At 38.1% G+C, this 22,766-nt stretch overlaps 1 protein-coding gene across 3 annotated transcripts in view; it reads right to left on the reverse strand.

Moving 5' to 3' along the window:
• Fmn2 (formin 2) overlaps positions 1-22,766 on the reverse strand; it is a 336,378-nt gene that overhangs the window by 274,276 nt on the left and 39,336 nt on the right. The gene's annotated exons all lie outside the window — the stretch shown is intronic.

The following is a 22,766-nucleotide window of genomic DNA, read 5'->3' on the forward strand; positions in this document are numbered from 1 at the left end:
CCTACCCAACTTATTTCCTCCAGTGAATGTGCTAATCATGTTTTAGAGTTGTTTTATGATTTTCCCTCGGTGTGTGATGATTTGCTAAGAGATGCTATGATGTATGTGAAGTCCTTGCCTTGCCCAAAGAGAGTAAAACTGCTGCAAACCCTGGGCTCAAGGCCTCTCAGCATCACCAGTTGCTCTGTGCGCGCGGAAAACCGAGCTAGCTCTGAATAAACACCTCTTTGCTGTTTACATTGATCTTGGTCTCTGGTGGTCTTTTTGGGGTCCCGAATTCGAGCACACATGAGGCCCTGGTTTAATTCCTAGCAATAAATAAATAAATAAATAAAGCAAAGCACCAACACAAGGAATTGAGAATGCCCTCCAGTTTGGTTACAGAGTGAAATGGAAACCAGGAGTAGCAAATAGTTCACATCCAGAGGAAAAAAGAAAAGGTGAGAGTAAGTGTATAAAGCATGATAAGAACAGGATTGCAGGGCTGGGGATGTGGCTCAAGCGGTAGCGCGCTCGCTTGGCATGCATGCAGCCCAGGTTCGATCCTCAGCACCACATACAAACAAAGATGTTGTGTCCGCCGAAAAATAAAAAATAAATATTAAAAAAAAAATTCTCTTTCTCTTTAAAAAAAAAAAGAACAGGATTGTGTTTCTACTGTGTTTCTCAGGTACACTTGTCCAAGGATTTTACACTAGGTTCTGTAAGGGTCCGGCGGAGCGTCGGAGGGAGAGACCACACAAGAGACCAGCTTCATGCAATTGCAGGGGGAAGTTTTATTAAACCAGCATGCTGGGGCTCAAGGCCCACTCAGGAAGGGAGAACAGCCCAGAGCCCCGAGCAGAGGTCAAGCAGAGCTTAAGTACACTTTTTGGAGAGGGTGGGGGGCTTTGCATACATCAGAACAAATCATCTTGAGGCGCGGGAAAATTGAACAACAACCCTGAGCCATGATTAGTACATCTACTGGCGGGAACAATCTGGGCAGGGGTGATTGGTCACCCCTGAGCGGGGTACACATTTAAACTGATTGGTTTTGTGGCCTGGATGCTTACATCTGAGCTATTTGGAGCCCTTAGCTAATAAACAACCAGGGAATCAATGGAAATATTTACTGGGCAGTTCAGGTATTGTTCTAACAGCTACAGAGATTACAGGTTCTGGGGGTAGCAGAGGAATTTTAACAATACCTGGCCTATTATTATTATTTTTAGCCCAAGCCTTTCAATTTAGAAACCTTACAATCCCCAGTCTTTTACACTTTAACTCAGACTCTTGCAGCTTAGAGTCAGCTTAGAAATTTTACCTTTACAGTTCCTGTTAAAGAAGGACTACAATTAAAAAGAACCTGTTTTCTTTCTTTCCTTCCTTCCTTTCACTCTTTTTTTCCCTTCCTCCTTTCCTCCCTTCCTCCCTTCCTTCCCTGAGGATTGAATACAGGGACACTTTGCCACTGAGCTGATGCCCAGCTCTTTTAATTTTTTTTTTTTTTTTTTTTGGTGGGGGGGACCAGAATCTCACAAAGTTCTGAGGCTGTGTGAAGCTCAGTGGCAAAACACCTGATTTGCATTCGCTAAGCCCAAGCAGCTAGAATTACAGGTGTGCACACAGTGCCCCTCACAGAACCACCTTATTCTAATTGTCGTTATCACAAATCAATTTACTTTTTCTAAGTAAATATAGTTCATTCCACATATAAATCATCATTCTAAATCTCTAAATCAGTCCATTTGTTATCAAAGGAATTCTTCTAAAACTGATTCTGAAATAAAATCTACCCTTCATCACAAAGAACAGTTTATCTGAAAATATACCAGTAGACATCTTCTCTAAGCCTCCTCATCCTTCAGACCTAGAGAATCTTGGCTTTCCTACTTTGACTCTTCACTCAGTCTGGTCTTATCTTTTGACTTTGTAGAACCACTCCTATGTCATTATTCTCACTAACCTTTCACTTACTTTCACTAATCTTCAATGCATCCATCTGGGTGAAAAGCCAACCTGAGGTCAGCTCAATGTTTAGTTTCTGCTATACCCAACTCTGAGGCGAGCTAATATTTATTCATTATCTGCCACCTCAGCTGGTTTTCCACAAACACCCCTTGTTATTATATTTAATACTCCAGATGAAACATGTTCCACATTATAACCTCTAAGCATTCACCCCCAAAAAACCTCTCTTCACCCTTTGCAAATGAAGACACCCATCTCATGGATGAAACAAGACAGGCAATACTCAAAAGGCCAAGTGCTTTTCTATGTCCTTCCCCTCCTCCCACCTTTATTTCCACACCTAGGTGTTCTCATCCCTGGCCTAAGCCACTCCTCTACTACCTCATTCCCATCCCTTTCGGTCTCTCAGGACCAAGGGTTATCAATTATCCTTCCTCTCCTCAGTCTTGGATATTCCCTTTTCTACTCCCTTTGGTATCTAAACATGCTATAAACACTCATGGGCTTTGAAGGAAAAAAGCATTTTCTTCCTTCACCCTTCCTCACTTCTAAACTACTCTAATTTCCTTTACCTCCACACAAAAGCTCCTGAGCTAATCACATACCTTTGCTGATTCCACTTTCTATCACCTCACCACACCTTCCTCTTTCTTTTCAGCCTCAAATCCAGATAGTGCTCTGGGTACCCAGATTCCTTTCTATAAATATATTCAATACAGCTTTTGGTAAATTCATTGACCACTTTTCAGATTTAATCTTATTTAATCTCTTGGAAACATTTCTTATCCATTTTTTTTTTTTTTACAATTTTTTTATGTCCTTTTTGGTCTCCTTCAAGTTTGTTTTTTCTCCTTTCCATTGCATAGATGCTTATCCACAAGCCCTTCTCATTCTATGGGAATAACAACTCACACTGAAGAGGCCTCAGTGTCTCTCCCCCAGACTCACTCTCCTAAACCCTAGATAAAAATAACCAACATGTTTCATCTGGAGAGAGTGTTCAATATAATAACAAGGGGTGTTTGTGGATTTTGGTTTTGTTTTTTTAGTACCAGGGATTAAATCCAGGGGCACTTAACTACTAAGCCACATCCCTAGCCCTTTTTATCTTTTTTTATTTTGAGATAGGGTCTTGAAAAGTTGTTCAGGGCCTAAATTGCTGAGGCTGGTTTTGAATTTACAGTCCTCCTGCCTCAGCCACCAGAGCTGCTGGGATTACAGGCATGCACCACCATGCTTGGCTCTCAATGTGCTTGTTGCATGTTTAAGTAGATGCCCTAAGTTTCAATATGACCTAAGTCAAACTAATTGTCCCCACAATCTGCTGCTCCTCCTGTTTTGTTTTTGCAGTGCTGGGGATGGAAACCAGGGCCTCCTGCACTCTACCACTGAGCTGAAACTCCTATAAATAGCATCACACTGTACCTTAATGCTCAAGTCAGAAACTTTGGCACATGAACCTCATCTTTACCTTCTCCCTTACCTTCATACAAACAATCGAATCCACAGGGCTTTTCTTTTCTACTTTCTGAAGTAGTCCTTCTCAAAGTATGGTCCCTGCACCAGCAGAATCAGCATCACCTGGGAACTTGTTAGAACGTAAATACTCCAGCCCCATCCAAGACCTCCTAAATTAGCAATTTGTGTTTTAACAAGCCCTCGAGGGGATTCTGACTCAGATTTTGAGATCTGCATTAGTAACAATACTAATCTAAATATCCTTAGAATCTTCTCTTTTCTCACCCCAAATTTCTTTTCCAAATGTAAAATTTTATAATTAATTATTGTAGTAATGAGATTGGACAGAAAAGAGATAAAAGATATGCAGAAAGTAGACAAAAGGAAGGAAAAAGACACTATACCTTTAAGTCTAAAAGCCCCATGATCTGAGTACTCACACCTTTACTCCCCAGACCTGTCCTTCTTGGCCTGTTACCCCAAATTCTTGAGAAACTATAAACTTAGTTACTATAAGTTCACCCATATATAAAAATTGCTTTGTTTTGATCCTTATGAGCACTATTGCTTACACAATGTATTTTTAGATTAGAGAGCACAAAAGGAGACATATTTTAAGAAACCTATAATATGGGCACATTCCAAACATTGTATAATAATCAGGAGACAATGTCAACCTAAAGATCCTAAAAAGAAGATCAGGTCACCATAAATGTATTGATTACCAGGTTGATGCCATTCCCACAAGCCTTCCCATGCCCATACTCCACAAAGAAGAGCCTATACCTGAAAAAGTTCATCTCATTCTCAAGACAACTGCATTCTACTCTGAAAATGCATACCCTTCACTTTCTTTAATAAACTTCTGTCTTTGCTACTGAAACCTGACTCATTCCCCTACTGGGGATTAAATCTATGGGTGCTTTACCACTGAGCTATATCCACGGTCCTTTTTATTTTGTTTATTCATTTATTTTTTGAGACAGGTTTTACTAAGTTTCTGAGGCTGGCTTAGGATGCTTCTGCATCAGCCTTCAGAGTCACTGGGATTATAGGCATACTCCATTGAGCCAGTCTCTTATATTCTTTTCGCAACAAGGCAAGAACCTGGAAGTTCTCAGTAAAGGTCTTCTCTGCTGATGGAGACTTCCTCAAACCTTTTATGTGGTGACAGTAATGTGGTGAAAGGGTAAAGTTTCTAAGCTGCAAAGCCTGAGTTAAAATGTGAAAGACCAGGCATTGTAAATTTTGTGTGACTAGCTGATGACAACACATGGTTGAAGATAGAAAAGTCAAATTCACCAAAAAAATTCATTTTCTAAATATTGCTTGTATATAGACCAGAGGTCAGTCAGCTACAGCCTATAAGACAAATATGATCAGCCCACTGTTTTGTAAATAAAAGTTTTATTAGGACACACAGTGTGCATTGTTTTTGTTTGTTTTGTTTTGTGTTTTGGTACTGGGGATTGAACCCAGGGGTACTTAACAACTGAGCTACATCCCCAGCTCTATTTTATATTTTATTTAGAGACAGGGTCTCATTGAGTTGCTTAGCGCTTCACTTTTGCTGAAGCTGGCTTTAAACTCTCCATCCTTGGGCTCCAGCCTCCCAAGCCACTGGGATTATAGCATGTATCCAGTGCCCAGCTCATTATGTATTGTTTGTAGCTGATTTCATTGTATGACAGCAGAGGTGAGTAGTTTGCATCTCTAAGACAGTTACTAAAGCTTAAAATGTTTTCTATCTGTCCCCTTAAAAGAACACTTTGCCAGCTCCTGATCTAGACATAAGAAGAGAATAAATAAATAAATCTTATTTCAAGTTTCCAAAGTCCAGCAAATATTAGCGGGGAAAGGTGAAACTGAAAGCTACTAGCTGGGTGATGTTCTCTTAGGACAAGGTACCTTCACTGTCTTATCTTCCCAATCTTATACTTCTCCTGGCTCTTGAGATAGGGAAAGAAGGCCACAAGAAATGCAAGTCCCATCAACAGAACTGACTGATATTCAGTGCACATACAGCAAAAGGATAAGAAAAGTAAACCATGATAGAAAAGCTGGGCTGAGTCACCCATTTTAATAAAAGTCCATCATAGAAATTTAAAATGAATTCTGAGTCACCCAACACTGTTTGCCAAATGGGTGATAAAAAGAACCAGTTATAAAAGCAAAAATGGACATCTGAAACAGCACAGTCCTCTTATATGAGAAAAAAACAAAGTACGTCCCTCCTTAAAAAAGTGTGACTGCCACAAATGTGTCCTTTGAATATTCATTTTTCTAAACTTCAGTGAACTTCATGGTTGGGTAACATTTTAAAATCCTTGCCAATATTGAATGGCTTCATTTCCTGAGCTCAGAAAACGTTGTGGTAAGGGAAATAAGAATAATTACCATTACTACTTCTGCAACTATACTTTTTTGTTGTTGTTCCAAGATTGAACACAGGAACTCATGCATACCAAGCACATGTGCCACTTTACTATTCCTCTAGCCCTGTAATAAGACTTTTGAACTGAACATAATGCAGGAGATCACCTATTTTCCCTTCTGAAATACAAAACACAAAAATAAGCATGTATTAGAAATTTATTAAATCACATATCAGATCAGAAAAATAAACTCAAAATTTGCTTAAACATAGAAATCACAAAGCACACTTAAACCAGGCGTGGTGGCGCATGCCTGTAATCCCAGTAGCTTGGAAAGCTGAGGAGAATCACTAGTTTAAAGCCAGCCTCAGCAAAATGTGAGGCACTAATAAGCAACTCAGTGAGACCCTGACTCTAAATAAAATACAAAATAGAGCTGGCGATGTTCTTCAGTGGTCAAGTACCTCTGAGTTCAATCCTTGGCACCAAAAAAAGAAAAAACTCAAATCATGCTTAAAACACATATGCTCAAACACATATGTAGAAAAACTTGGTGTTAGGGTTATAACTTAGTAGTAGAGCACTTGCCTAGCAAGTGTGAAGAACTTGGTTCAATTCTCAGCACTATATAAATATAAATAAATAAAATAAAGATATTGTGTCCATCTAAAACTAAAAAATATATGTAAAAAAGGAAAAACTTGGATACTAATTGCTACAAGATTTAGTTACACAAATATACACTGAGTGGTAATAGGATAAATTGTAGAAATAAAAAGAAACATGACAGTAATTTTCAAAATCACAGAATCCAGAAAAATAATAATTTTTAAAATATATAATAAAAACTTTCTACTTCACACAGAACTATCTTAACTACAAACACAGAGGACATAATTTGGTACCATACAATCAATCCTGTGGTTAAAAGCAATTACTAGCCAGGCACCATGACACACACCTATAATCTCAGCTACTCAGGAGGCTCAGGCAGGAGGACTGCAAGTTGAAGGCCAGCCTCAGTATAATTTTTGAAACCATGTCTCAAAAATAGAGAAAAAGGATTGGGAATATAGCTCAGTGATAGAGTGTCCCCGAATTCAATCCCCAGTACTGTAAGAAAAAGAAAGGAAGGAAGGAAGGAAAGAAAGAGAGAGGGAGGGAGAGAAGAATGATTGATTAAAGAAATTATTTTGCTTGAATATCTTTATTTAAAAAATACTGGGCTGGGGATGTGGCTCAAGCGGGATCGCGCTTGCCTGGTATGCGTGCGGCTCTGGGTTCGATCCTCAGCATTACATACAAAGATGTTGTGTTCACCTAAAACTAAAAAATAAATATTAAAAAATTCTCTTTTCTCTCTCTCTCTTTCTCTCTCTTTCTCTCTCTCTCTCTCTCTCTCTCTCTCTCTCTCTCTTTAAAAAATAAAATTAAAAAAATAAAAAATATTAATACAAGAAAAATTTTCCAAACCATATAAGTGGTAAGTGTACAATCCTCAAAGAATAAAATCAAGTTTAAAATGTCTTAATATATATATATATCTATAGATATATATTTATATTTTTTATAAAATAAATCCATAAAAAAAAATAAATAAATAAATAAAAATAAATCCATTTTATAACTAAGCATAAAACTAGATGAAAATGGATCTTAGTTAAAACTTAGCAAACTTCTTCCTAGTGATATTTTTTAATTGTTCCCATCATAATTTCACCCTATGAGAATTATCCAAGTAATAATATGAAACTTATTCCATGTAAGAGTTCTTTGAAAGAGAAGAGCAATGCTACATAGCAAATCAATCTCCAGTCCTTTCTGGTTCCTGTCTCTGCCTTAAGAATTCTGGGGGCTGGGGTTGTGGCTGAGTGGTAGCGCACTTGCCTAGCATGCCTGATGCACTGGGATCGATTCTCAGTACCACATACAAATAAATAAAATAAAGATCCATCAACAACTAAAAACTATTTAAAAAAAAAAAAAGAATTCTGATGAAACAAATGTCTTTATTCTTCGGTGAGGCCTTAGAGAAAGCTGTACTCTTTCATTCCTTCGTGCCATGTTATCTATAAAGTATGTCCTACACACGTGTATACACAAAGCTAAATAAGCTAGTCCTATGTCAATATGTCCCAACTCCATAGACAAAACTAGGGAAATTAATCACTATGGAATGGTGATGGGAATGGCATCAGGTAGGCAGGCATGACATGTGCACCTTCACGATTTGCAGTTCCTTCCCCATAGCTTTTCTTATTCCTTCCATTTCCATTCCACTCTGTCCATAAAGATGTGGGGGAGCAAGGGTTGGGGCAAGAATATGGCAAGTAGAGCAGTAAAATCAAGAATAGTAAATAGAATAAGAAAGGAGGATGGCAATGAGCCCAGAAGCAGAGACCAACAGCGAGTCAATTCCCAAGCCAATTAATTCCCAAGCAAATCCATATTCCATCACATCTTCTTTCCCTCCCTCCAAGCGTTTTCACGATTATTGAACAGAGGTAACTCTTGATCATTCAAAGACAATACACTCCATAGATCTCCAGTTCTTCCTCTTTATGGTCACCCTGGATTCCTGACAGCCTTCTTCTTCACAAAACCCAAGACATTTTGTTGAATGGCTATTCCAGATTCTGTGATAGGAACTTACTTGAAAGACAATAATTAAAAGTAATAACTGTTAATAATCATAAGTACCATGCATTATGTTAAATGCCTTGATTAATTTCGTTTAATCTTCAAGACACCTCCAGAAGTAGACATTATTACACACAAAAATTTTAATGTGACCTGCCTGTGATCCTAGCTACTAGGAAGGTAATTCAGCAAGTCTCTATCTCATAAATAAATGTTTTTTTTTTAAAAAAAAGGACTGGGGCTGTATAGCTTAGTGGTAGAGCATCCTGGGTTCAATTCCCAGTACAAGAACAACAACAGAAAAGCAACAACAAACCCTGTGCAAGATGGCTGCTGCCTGCAGAAGAAAGGGACAAACTAAATATAAACTAAACTAAACACATAATGCCTGGGACACTTGTGAGCAAGCAACTGTTTGTTAAAAACACAAAATCCCATTTGAATTTGACCTGAAAGACATCTCTTTTGAGTGTCATCTATGATATTGGGATAGTGAGATAAGGAGAAGGAAACAAAAATCAGAGCACATTATCTGCCTCTACACAGCAATATGTAAAGGGGTTCCATATATTCTCCGACTCTTAGAATAAATGCATTGATTAAAGCATTGACCTTAAGAGTAAACCCTAGGGCTGGGAATATAGCTTGGTGGTAAAGCTCATGCTTACCATGTGTGAGATCCTGGGATCCATCCCTAGTACTGCACCCGCCTCCCCTGTTCCCCCACAACCACTGCCAGAAAAAAAAAAAAAGAGAGAATCTGGTAGAAACTGGAAGTCAGATGTGGCTCAGACTCAGGGCAGTAAAACATGAGACATAATATTGACTAATTTCATAAGGTAAGTGGGGCAGCAAGAGAGATTATCCAAAGTTGATGGAACAAGAGCAAAAAAAACTACAGGCATATATTTAAAATTCAAAGAAAGATTACTAAAGAGAAACTAAAAAAGGCAACATTAACTATATTATAAAGAACAGAGAGGGATAAGACATGGATATAACTGAGCTAAATCCTCATCTCTGACAGCCAGAAGGCAATGGCAATGTTAAGAACGTTATCAGCAAATGTAAATACCCCAAGGTCCACAAGAATAGGGAGTAAAACCAGGCTGGAGTAGGGAGCAGGGATTAAGACTAAAAGTGGGAGGGTAGGGCAAGGAGCAGGGCCTGCTGCTTGTCATGCAGCACACACTTGCTTTTTAACCATGTGGATAAAGAAATTAGGAATTTTACTAAATTCTTAAAATTAAAACATAAAATAAACTGAGTCAAATTGAATGAGGAGATTTCAATTTAAATCTACTTTTGTCTGGGCTGGGGATGTGGCTCAAGCAGTAGTGTGCTTGCCTGGCACACATGGGGCGCTGGGTTCGATCCTCAGCACCACATAAAAAAATAAAGATGTTGTGTCCACAGAAAAAAAACTGAAAAATAAATATTTAAAAATTCTCTCTCTCTCTCTCTCTCTTTCTCTTTCTCTTTATAAAAAATAAAATAAATAAATAAATCTACTTTTGTCACTTCATTAACATAGATCTTTGCAACCTGCCTAATGGAATAGGTTTAACATGTTGTTATGAAATGAATTCCAATAAATAAAATCTTACATTTTACCAGTGACTTCTTTGCTGAGATTAGAAGTAACTGTCAAAAACTTTTTAATTTGAACCCATCCCATTTATTGATTCCTGATTTTAATTCTTGCACTACAGAAGTCTTATTAAGGAGGTTGGGGCCTAATCCCACATGACAGGATTCCTGATTTTAATTCTTGCACTACAGAAGTCTTATTAAGGAAGTTGGGGCCGAATCCCACATGATAGAGATTAAGACCTATTTTTTCTTCAATTAGACACAGGGTCTCTGGCTTTATTCCGAAGTCCTTGATCCATTTTGAGTTGAGCTTTCTGCACAGTGAGAGACAGGGATTTAATTTCATTTTGTTGCATATGAATTTCCAGTTTTCCCAGCACCATTTGTTGAAGAGGCTATCTTTTCTCAAATGCCTGTTTTTGGTGCCTTTGTCTAACACAAGATAATTGTAATTTTGTGGGTTAGTGTCTGTGTCCTCTATTCGGTTCCATTGTCTACCAGTCTTCTTAGCAAAAGAAACAATCTGTGAGGTGAATAAAGAGTCTACTGCTGAGGGCCATTACCAAGTAGGAATGACGCATCGAAATTTCCTTGCCAAGCGTACCCCATGCTGCTTAGAGGACATTCAATGGAACATTGCATGCATGCTTTAATAAGGTGACCTTGCTCAAGGACCAAGGCGGATTCGGGTTTAGAGCTGATCAGGTTTGAGGAAGTAACCGGCTCCTTGAGTTTAAGGCGTTGCCAGTTTAAGATAATGGGTTTTAGGGAAGTTGGAAGTTGAAGATTATTGCTGGGATTAGGGTGTTCCTGCTGCTTGTTCCCGTTGAGTTCTCGTGAGATTAAAATGGGATTTGGAGATAGCCTCGTGGAGTAGGTGGTTTGTGCGGGAGACGGCAGAACGTGTTTGCCCCTGGACCTGCGTGGAGGTGGTGTGAGAGTGGGAATAAAGAATTGCTGTTTGAACCTACAAAGCTGTGAGTGCCTCGTGATTCTGGTGCCAAGCCGAGACATTGGCCTTGGCATTATGGTGGTCCGTACGAGGGATGTCTGAAGCTTGGGGGTAAGTGAATTTGCTCGCTCCTAAAAGAGAGCAAAAAAAAAAAAAAAAAAAAAAGGGTGACCATTTCAAAAAACAACGTGTTCTTGTTTTGATTTATTTTGTTTTTATTTCAAGTTGCCTGTTCCTAGAACTTTCTCAGGCAAACTGGGGAAAATGGTTGACTCAAGGTTTGAAGTTGTTCGCCTCCAAGGAAGAGAAACTGTTAGAGGAAGGAGGCACCCCAGTGAGACCAAGAACAGCTAGGGCATATGTTGATTCAATACAAAAATGTAGCCCATGGCTTTTTAAAGACGGGTTATTAAGTATATCAATGGGACCATCATGGTATCCTGTAGAAGGATTTTTCTTCAAGAAGAAAGAGATGGTAGTTCTGTTTACTATACTTGTCTAAGATCTTGGTTTTTACAGACATCTGATTAATTTACAAAGATAAAGTGTTAAATTATCAACCACTAAATATGAAATCAAGTACTCTTTACTTATTAAGTTCCATAAGGTAATATATTTAAGCATTATGTGTGTTTTCATAAATTGGTAAATGGAAAAAAAGTTTAATATTGCTTTGGTCTGTGTCTTTGCTAAACAAGGTTACTAAGAGTTAAGATTCTATCATGTGTAATTTATATACAGAGAGTATAAGAAGTTTCAGTTGGGTTTCAATTACAGTATAATAGTACCTTAAAAAACATGAAAGTATTTCATCTTATTAAAGTGGAGTAATTTTATAAGGGTTGTTTCAGAATGTGAATTTATAAAAAGTGTTAATGGTTAAAAAAGGGATATAAAAAGGTTCAAGATGTGGAAATATATTTTAATATAAAAGGTTAAAGGTTAAATAAATGTTTCTAGATGAGATAATCTCTGTATGGTAAAGTAAAATGTTGTAAAATGCCATTTAAAAAGATTTTGAGGAAACTAGATTTAATTTAAAAGCTTGAGAAAGGTAGAAAGAAAAAAAAGGTATTTGTACATGGCAGATTGAGACAAAGCTTCTTAATGGAGTAAAAAAGAGCCTTTGGTTGAAGGGCAGCCATGTAAACTAACATTTAGTGATTTAAACAGAATCTAAGCCTCATTTAAAAGAGTGAAGCTGTAGATGGTGAAAAAGTACATTTAAAAGTACAGTATAGGTGATAATTAAAAGGCTTTAAAAGGTTAAATTGAAGGTGGTTGAGATACCTTCATGGCGGAAAAAAGATTGCTTTACTCATCAAACTATGTACTTATTAAACTAAAAAGAGGGAGATGAGATAATCTTTGTGTGGTAAAGTAAAAAGTTGTAATATGTCTAAGTACATTGCAAAAGGCTTTAAAAGGTTAAATTGAAGGTGGTTAAGATGCCTTCATGATGGAGAAAAAAAAAAAATAAAACCATGAAAATGGGAAGATAATAAGATAAAAGATTTAGATAAAGAAGATTAAAAATTTGAAGTGGAAAACTTCAAAAACAGAAGTACAGAAAGGTAAAGAAAAAAAAAAAGAGAAGATGTAGAAAGATAAAAAAGATATAGGAAGATAAAAAAGATGTAGAAAGACAAGAATTTTAAACCCACAAAATAGGAAAAAAAAGAAAACTAGGAGAGAAGAAAGCAACTAAGGGTAAATATAAAAACCTTAGAAGAAAACTAGAAGATAGAAATAAGATAGAAAATGGTTAAAAATGTCAAGTAAAGGTATTTCAGATAGAAAATGCAAAAGGCTAAGACAACTATGGTTTAAAACCACATCTAAAAATTAAAAGGACTAAAATAATTCTAAAAACTAAGGCAAAATACTTTTGAAAGACTTAAATTTAAAAGGATCTTTAAGGGGTACATATCCCCCAAAGATAAACTTAAAATAACCCTTTTTTTACTCTAAACTTTCTAAATTTGCATTCATCAGGACTTAATGCTGCGGAAAGACATGTATCCAAAAAAATGTACATAAGCCTAAGGTACTTTGGAAAGATATTCTAACAGGACAATGGAAAGCTTCTGACCCAGTGTTTGTCTGGAGTCGGGGTTCTGTTTTTGCGTTTCTACAGGGAGAACAGCAGCCGATTTGGATTCCAGAGAGGTTAACCAAAACAATTTCTACAGAAAAAGAAGATGATTTGACTCAAATCCATAACAGCTGATATCCAGAGCTCCAGCTTGGCTATTCTTACATCTACGACAGTGATTAACCAAGGATAATGTCTCTTTAACATCATTGCCAGAATTCCCATCTCCATCCCAGTGCCGGTGAAGACTAAGAAAACCAAACTACAGCTTCTATGATAGCTACCACAGTAAACTGTATAAACTGATGCATCAATGAATATAACTCAACAAGTAATGCTCAATCAAGGATTTGATTTACTTTGTGAGGAAATGGACATATTGATAGACTCTTCCACTTTGAACTGCCTGCAGAACCTGACTGGACTATTTATCAGTTGCATGCATTGTGATCTATCGTCTGGTGCAGCGAATGGTGGTAATGCTGGCATATTTTTGCTGATGGTGTCACCAGTGATGCAATTTCCTTGCCAGCGCACCCCATGTTAATTGTGGTAATGCTGGCATCTTTGCTGATGGTGTCACCAGTGATGCAATTTTTCCAAAGGAGCCGTCAATTGGCTTGGTGTCGTGGCATTTCTGTATCTTCCTCCCTTCTACTAGTGATGGTCTAAAATTTGGGGGCCAACAGAGGTGAGGCAAGAACCTCACCCCCCCACTGGTGCTTAGGCCTATCCACAAGCATGGCTGAATGCTGGACCGGTAGTCAGCGACGGGTTGATCTGATTGCAGTGGATTCAACCTAAGACAGGGGACTGACGCCTAGAGGTCAGTTCATCCGATGACGGGTAAGAACCATATGTTGAATTGGACAACCTACCAGGCACGGTCCTAAGCCGCATTGCTTGTTGTTTAATTAATCAGAAGGGGGGAGATGCTGAGGGCCATTACCAAGTAGGAATGACGCATCGAAATTTCCTTGCCAAGCGTACCCCATGCTGCTTAGAGGACATTTGATGGAACATTGCATGCATGCTTTAATAAGGTGACCTTGCTCAAGGACCAAGGCGGATCCGGGATTAGAGCTGATCAGGTTTGAGGAAGTAACCGGCTCCTTGAGTTTAAGGCGTTGCCAGTTTAAGATAATGGGTTTTAGGGAAGTTGGAAGTTGAAGATTATTGCTGGGATTAGGGTGTTCCTGCTGCTTGTTCCCGTTGAGTTCTCGTGAGATTAAAATGGGATTTGGAGATAGCCTCGTGGAGTAGGTGGTTTGTGCGGGAGACGGCAGAACGTGTTTGCCCCTGGACCTGTGTGGAGGCGGTGTGAGAGTGGGAATAAAGAATTGCTGTTTGAACCTACAAAGCTGTGAGTGCCTCGTGATTCTGGTGCCAAGCCGAGACATTGGCCTTGGCAGTCTACATCTTGGGAATAAATTTTTACCCTTCACACATCAGATAGAGCACTAATCTCTAGGGTATATAAAGAACTCAAAAAGCTAAACACCAAAAAAAAAAAAAAAAAAAAAACTCAAAAAATAAATGGGCCAAGGATCTCAAGAGACACTTCTCAGAAGATGATGTACAATACATCAACAAATACATGAAAAAAATATTCATCATCACTAACAATTAGAGAAATGCAAATCAAAACCACTCTTTAAGATTTTATCTCACTCCAGTCAGAATGGCAGCTATTATGCACACAAACTATAATAAGTGTTGGCAAGGATGTGGGGGGAAAGGTACACTCATACAATGCTGATGGAACTGCAAATTGGTGCAGATAATACGGAAAGCAGTAGGGAGATTTCTTGGCAAATTGGGAATGGAACCACCATTTGACCCAGCTCGCTCTCTCCTCGGTCTATACTCAAAGGACTTAAAAACAGATATCACTGGGACACAGCCACATCAATGTTTATAGCAGCACAATTCACAATAGTCAAACTGTGGAACCAACCTAGATGCCCTTCAATTGATGAATGGATAAAAAAAAAATGTGGCATATACACACAATGGACTATTACTCAGCAATAAAAGAGAATAAAATCATGGCATTTGCAGGTAAATAGATGGAGTTAGAGAAGATAATGCTAAGTGAAGTTAGCCAATCCCAAAAAAAACAAATGCCAAATGTTTTCTCTGATATAAGGAAGCTGATTCATAGTGGGATAGGGAGCGGGAGCATGGGAGGAATAGATGAACTGTAGATAGGGCAGAGGGGTGGGAGGGGAAGGGAGGAGGCATGGGGTTAGAAATGATGGTGGAATGAGTTAGACATCATTACCGTAAGTACATGTATGAAGACACAAATTGGTGTGAATATACTTTATATACAACCAGAGATATGAAAAATTGTGCTCTATATGTGTAATATGAATTGTAATACACTCCACTGTCATATATAAATAAAAATAATAATAATAAAAAGATTATACACTAAAAAAAAAAAAGAAGTAGTTATGTGGGGAGCCATTCTCACACGTGATTGGGCAACTCCCGGTTTGGGTGTGAGGCCCTCTGGCTAAACTGTGTAGGAGCTTTCCCGACCCTCTCCTGGTGGGAGAGCCTGTCCGTGTGGGGATGTGACTGACCACTGACCTGGGGGCCAATCACTGACCCTGACCTTGGAGTGCTGCCCCCCTCAAACTTCATTGGATGGAATTCTCCCCTGAATTTCTTGTTCCCCAATAAAAGGCTACTCCTGGCGTGCTCTCTCTCTCTCTCTCTCCTGCTAGCCCTGAGTAATCCCTGCTGCCCTACCGGGTGGTTCCAGGTGTGAGCCAGAGGGGGAGCCATCTAGGACCTGGTCATAGAAAAAGGTAACTGAGTCTGTGTGTTTATTTGATCTCACTAGCTAACTTTTTTGCCAAGAACCTCTTTAATAAAACCAGTGCGCTGGTCGCATGGTGGAAGTAGTATCTATAAGGAAAACAAATGTCAGCTAAAAAAAATTCTGGTCTAAAAACTATCATTTAATACCATATTTAAAATAAAAACAACTTGCTGCAAGTCAATATTATACACAAAAATGTTTCAAAAATATACAGCAAAATGTCTGTATATATACAATCAGCCCTCCATTTGTGGGTTCTGCCTGGGTAGATTCAACAAACCTTGGATTAAAAATATTTTTTAAAAAAACTGTATCTGTACTGAACATGTACAAACTATTTTATCATTCTTCCCTTAACAATTTGGTATACTAACTATATAGCATTTACATTCTATTAGACATTATAAGTAATCCAAAGATGATTTTAAGTATATAGGAAGATATGCATAGGTTAGATAAAAATACGTAAGACACTTTAGCATCTGCAGAATTTGGTTTTGTGAAAGGTCCTGGAACAAATTCCCAGCAGATACTGAAGAACAACTATATATATGTATATTCTCTCAAAGCTGAAAGATGTGTCATAGCTTTTATTGTTACTCAGGAAAAAACTGTGTGTGTAGGATTGAATAAATGACTTCTAAGTATTCTTCCTGCTCTGAAAAAAAAAATGAATTCAAGCAAAAATAATCACTTCCGTTTATTTACTTTTGTCTTGGCTATTGGTGACAATGAGTAGGGTGCATTTCATTAGTTTTCTTATCGGGTTTGTTCTTGATTTTGATCAATAACATCTTTTAGGAAGTTCAAGATCTTGTTTTACTCTTTCATGGCTTAAATTTTTATGTCTTCCATGTCTTAAAATCGAGCTTTATTCACCCATTCATCCAAACCTATGCACATTTACATACACACTAAGGAGCTCTTGCCCATTGGTAAACATGTGAACCACCTCATATTTACCAAAATCAGCAGATCTGGCTAGGTGCAGTGGTGTGCAACTGTAATCTAAGCAATTTGGAAGGCTAGGACAGGAGGATTACAAATTTCAGGCCAGCCTTGGCAATTTAGCAAAGCCCTATCTCAAAATAAAACTAAAAAGGAGTTGGAGATATAGCTAAGTGGTAGGGTACCCTAGGGTTCAATCCCTAGCCCCTCCAAACCAAAGAGACCAGTCTCAGCAACTTGGCAAGAACATGTGTCAAAAAGGGCGTAGGGGGAAAGGGTGCTAGGGATATATAGTTCAGTGGTGGTTTTAATCATTAGCACTACAAAACAAAAACAAAAAATAACACATCAGCAGATCTTCCAAAATCAGGTCAGTCCAGCACCCAAAAACACAGAAACAAATATATTTCACTAGACAGGAATTTGAGATCACTGTATGAAGAATTAAGTAGCCAAAAACTCCTGCAAAAATGGTTCAGGTCAAGTAACATGCCTAATTTTTGTGATATCAATAGACAGTATGATATTTAACATAGTTATGAGTAAAGAAATCCTAGAAAGCCATGTCAATAGATAATAAACAATTATTCAAGATAAGTGTGGTTGACCCGAAAACAGCTGACATAACATAGAAAAAAGGATCTCACTGTAAATACATAGAGGAAAAGCAATATTAAGGGGACCATATACTGGACTTGTTTGTACATTATGACTTCTATTCTCATATAAGAGGTAATGACCCTGGGCCCTTGCTCAGTGATAGGTTGAAGACAGGCATGCTTCTCCACGGGTGGCATGGCAATGGCCTGAAACTGCAAATGATAAGGAGTTTGTTTTCTCTAAATAACTTTGGAATCGCCCTAGCTTAGAATTCTATTGGAAATACAAAGCTGGGGGATTAAAAAAAAAAAATGCAAAAGGCAAATGTGAGTATACTAGCAGAGAAAGATAAGATATAGTTTCTGGATCCCTGAACCACTTGGAAATAGGATGAAGTACTGGGACATTCATGATGCTCTTTTATTTTTTTACTTTTTGGTACTGGAGATTGAATTCAGGGGCACTCAACCATTGAGCCACATCACCAGCCCTTTTTTGTATTTTATTTAGAGACAGAGTTTCACTGAGTTGCTAAGCTGCTCCCTAAATTGCTGAGGCTGGCTTTGAACTAATGATCTCCTACATCAGCTTCTGGAGCCACTGGGATTACAGGTATGTGTCACCTAGCCCCAGCTATTAGGCTCTTAAAGGATGACATTATTTATTTCTACCCGACCCATCAGAGCCACATCCAGAATCCATCCTGAAATAAAACTCTCTATCTCTCTGGCCACCATTCTACCCCAAGCTATTTCCACTACCTCCTTTTCAAGTACTACAACAGCCCAGCTGGTATTCCTGCTTCTACTTCAGTCCCTATACCCTAGTATCCAAAGACTAGGCAGAGTGATCTGCATAAAATATAAAGCAAATAATTTTATTTTCTTTCCCCATAAAAATTCTCCCAAAAGCTCCCACTTTCAGATTAAAAAATTTAAAAAAAAAAACTACATAATTCTTCCACTGATTTTTTTTTTTTTTTTTTTTTTTTTGGTACTGGGGATTTAACCCAGGGGTTCTTAACCATGAGCCACATTCCCATTCCTTTTTATTTTTCATTTTGAGAAAGTCATATGCTAAGGATCTTGCTAAATTCCTGAGGCTGGCCTAGAACTTTCAAGAACTCAACCTCCTGAATCCCTGGAATTATAGGAGTGTACAATCAAGCTGGCTTTTCCATGGATTTCAAGACACTATTATTCTAGCTCCTGAGACCTTTCTGTCTCTATCTCACTTAGCTTCTCTCATGCTCTGCCCCATATAGGTCATGCTTGTCCTCCTTTGTGGCACTATGAATTTATCTGGAGCTGCCTAAAATGATCTTACTTCATATCTGGCCTCATGGGTCCCCAGAGAGACTCCCCTCTGCATTCACCCTATCCCACCCCATTCTGCAAGCAAGTTATTCAGGTTATTTCCTTCATAGCAACTTTTTATGATCTAATAAAAAAATTAACCTATGCTTTCATCTGTTACTTCATTCCCCCACATTGGATAGGATATACATTTCCAGAGAACAGGAATCTCACTTCTCTTGCTTGCTAATGTATCTAAGAATCCTAAAACACTGCCTGTGAGAACTTCAAGAAAAACTGAATCTCACCTGGGCACATGGGCCTATGGCTGTAATTCCAGCCCAGCTACTCAGAATCTGGGGCAGGAGGCTTTTAAGTTTCCACAGCAGCCTTGGCAAGTTCAAGGACAATCTTGGTTAACTTGCAAGACCTTACCTCAAAATAAAAAATAAAAAGGGCTCCATGGTAAAGCACTCAGGTGTTCACCCCCAGTGCCCCTCCCCTCTGCCAAAAAAAAAAAAAGGAGAAGTTGAATCTCCAACAAGGGTCCCAAGTGGTACACTGTGCCTAAAATTTTATGAACTCTGTGTTCTTGGAGGAACACTGATCTTTGTGGCCCTTACCTTGGTGGCATTTTACTGTTTGGATAAACAGGCTCCTATCTTCTGGGAAGTCAGATTTTGCTGCTGAGACCTACAGTCATAGCAAGTATCAATCAATTAGGACTGGGGTCAGGATGACTATCCTTCATTAACATAAAACTAATCAATCAGGATTAAGCTTCAAGCATACCTCATTTGCATAGGCAGTGGGAGCTGGGGCAGGAACTTTCTCTAATATACCCCCTCATCCAACCTACTTCCTTCTAGATATACTTTCCTTTTTCAGTACCAATGGCTGCTTCTTCCCGGTTTGCAAACTTTTGGGGGGACTGTGGGAATGGGGGATAGTTGCTGCTGGGGATTGAACCCAAAGCCTCACACAAATTTAGCAAGAGACCTTTGGCTGAGCCACACCCACCACATACCACCACCATTCATTCCCTGCCCCCCCCCCCCCCCCCCCCCCCCCCCCCCGTCTTTTTTTATACAGTCTTGTTAAATTGACCAGGCTGACCTCAAACTTATGTTCCTGCTGCTTCAGCTTCCTCATTACCTGGGAGACTGAGGGGTTGGCTACCACACCAGGCTATTTTCTTTCCTTGCTTCTTCCTCTTTCTTTTCTTTTTTTGTTTTTAATTTAAATAAAGCCTCCTATTTTTCTTGTATTATTTTATTGTGATTTTTGCTATACCTGTCACATAGAATACATTTAATAAATATTTGTAAATAAATTAATATGTTTACATAAACTATTTGTCTTTTAAAGTTCTTAAAAACTTAAAAAATGTAACATTTTTTCTATATTTCTATATTTCATATTTTCTATGTCATTTAATAATCCAAAATGATAGGGCCTAAAAATGTATATTATAACATGGGACTAAAATCAGAAGGAATGGGCTGAGGCTGGGGCTCAGTGGTAGAGTGCTCACCTAGCATGCATGAGGCACTGGGTTCGATCCTCAGCACCACATAAAAATAAAAAATAAAGATATTGTGTCCACCTAAAACTAAAAAATAAATATTAAAAAAATAATTAAAAAATCAAAAGGCTTAATTGAAGTAGATCAGTCCACAAACTGTACCTATAATATCCCCATATCAAAATTCTTCTTGGACTGGGGTTGTAGCTCAGTGGTAGAGTGCTTGCCTTACATGTGTAAGGCCCTGGGTTCGGTCCCCAGCACTACATAAAAATAAACAAAAATAAAGATATTGTGTATCCATCTACAACTAAAAAGAATATTCTTTTTGCTAGCCATGAGTGGTAGAGTATGCCTGTAGTGCTAGAGCATCCAAGCAATACGGGAGGTTGAGACAGGAGCATGGCAAGTTTGAGGCCAATCTGGGCAATTTAAGGAGACCTTGTCTCAGAATAAAAAATAAAAAGGGCTAGGGATATGGCTCAGTGATAAGTGCCTCTGGCTTAATCCTCAGTACCAAAATAAAAAATCAAAACAAAAACAAAACAAAAACTTTTACTTTGATTACAGAGGGGAGAGGGGCAGGTACTGTTAGAAAGGAAACAAAGGTAGGGGATAGGAAAGGTGCCAATGTAAGTTTATTCCTATGGGCACTCCTTCTTGAAGGGCACCTGACTACAAGAGAATTGTTGGTGAGGAATGCTCCCAAAAGCTACTTTGTATAATCAGCAGAGAGACTAATTATCACAAACTTCTCTCCCTAGAGATAAGCACATTCCTTCCACCCACCAACTGATACATAAGTCTTCATAACCCCCTGTATTGTTACTTCTCTAGGTTTTAAAGAGAATTTTTGACTGTGTCCCATAAATGTATGGTTCTGTTGCTGAACTGCTACTTAAATGTATTTTAAAAGGCTCTGAGAGTACCTTTAATTGATTAGTTTGTGTACAGTTTGGTGGAGAGAGGAGAGAATAAATGAATATGGTAAGGAGAAAATGAAATTACATCAAACTGGGGGCAGAAACTCCATTTTGAAGAGTTCATTGTCTAGAATATTAAGGGATTTATTTGTGTATTTCACTCATTATGCCACACCCAACTGTCCACCAGAATAACATAGTTAAAAAAAAAATTACTAATAAAGTGAGATTGAAGAAGTAAGCAGGATACGATAGTTGATTTTAAGAAAGACAAAGTCTAGGGGTAATAGCACAGTGGTGGATCACTAGCCTAGCATGTAGGAGGCCCTGGATTCACCCCCAGCACCACAAAAACAAACACATAATTTAAAAAAAAAAAATTAAAGAGAGAAAAATAAAGTTATAGCCTAGGTACTATAATCCCACATTTATTAACTGATGAGACTATTTACTTCCGAGATTTAACAGCAGAAAATGTAGTTAACTTGGGAATAGTTTTAATCAAAAAGCAAGTGCTAGACATAGCTAGCATTTGCCTTTCTCTGTGCTATATTTATTATAATTCCAACTTGCTAAATTGATATGTCTTCCAGAACACAGTCCCACAACACTTAACACACCATAGTCCTCCTGTTCTGTCTCTACAATAACACAGATCTCTCAAAGAAGAGAAAGTAGGAAAAAAATTTAAATTATCCAATTTTTCCAATAGGAGGAAAAAATCTACCTAGCAGTGACTAGCCACCAGATTATTTAAAAAAAAAAAAAAAGAAAAGAAAACTGCACAGGAAATATTTTAAATTAATCTTAAGAATGAATCTTAGCAAGTCGCAGCATAACCTGGAGATTTTTTTTTTTTCAGATGGGAAGAAGCAAGAAGATCTCAGAATATTTTATACAATTTATTTTGCTAATACTGAAGGGAAATCAAAGAAGACTGCAGGTTGTAATTGGTAAAGAAGATGAAGAAGAGGCAAATGTAGATACTTTATTATTTACTATCACATTTGACCCCAGCCTCTGTTCCTTTTCTCTATCCTTTAAAACTCCCTATTATTTCATTCCCTGAATCACAGCAAATATGTTGAAGAAAGCTCTTAAGAGAGGACAGTTGGCAACAAAGGAACAAATGTAATTAACCCTTGTGGATGAGAACTCCTTGCTCTCAAACACTCAAATCCTGGGCTCTGCACAAGTGAATCAACCAGACTTTGCATTTTCTTACAAGAAATTCACATGTATCTTATGTTATCACAACCCATGTAACACATGCACCACATACCTGAGAGAGATCAGCAGGACTGTGGCTTGACAATGATAATCCAGCTGTGCTGATGTTTATTATGAATTATGGATATACCTTTCAAATTACTGTTCTGCAGTATTAATTCCTGGTGAAGGTGAGCTGGGGGAGAAAGCAGACAATGCTGCTTCATGATAATATTTAGTAAAAAAATGAGAAGGGAATGTATTGAAACAGCATTCTAGAGACCATGGAAACCTGTGACCCACTGGGAACAGTACTTTGTCCTATGGAGCTGCTTCTGAAGGAATGCCTATGACCAGCAAAGTCAGA

Source organism: Ictidomys tridecemlineatus, chromosome 10 (genome assembly GCF_052094955.1).
Source record: "Ictidomys tridecemlineatus isolate mIctTri1 chromosome 10, mIctTri1.hap1, whole genome shotgun sequence".
NCBI classification, from domain to species: Eukaryota; Metazoa; Chordata; class Mammalia; order Rodentia; family Sciuridae; genus Ictidomys; species Ictidomys tridecemlineatus.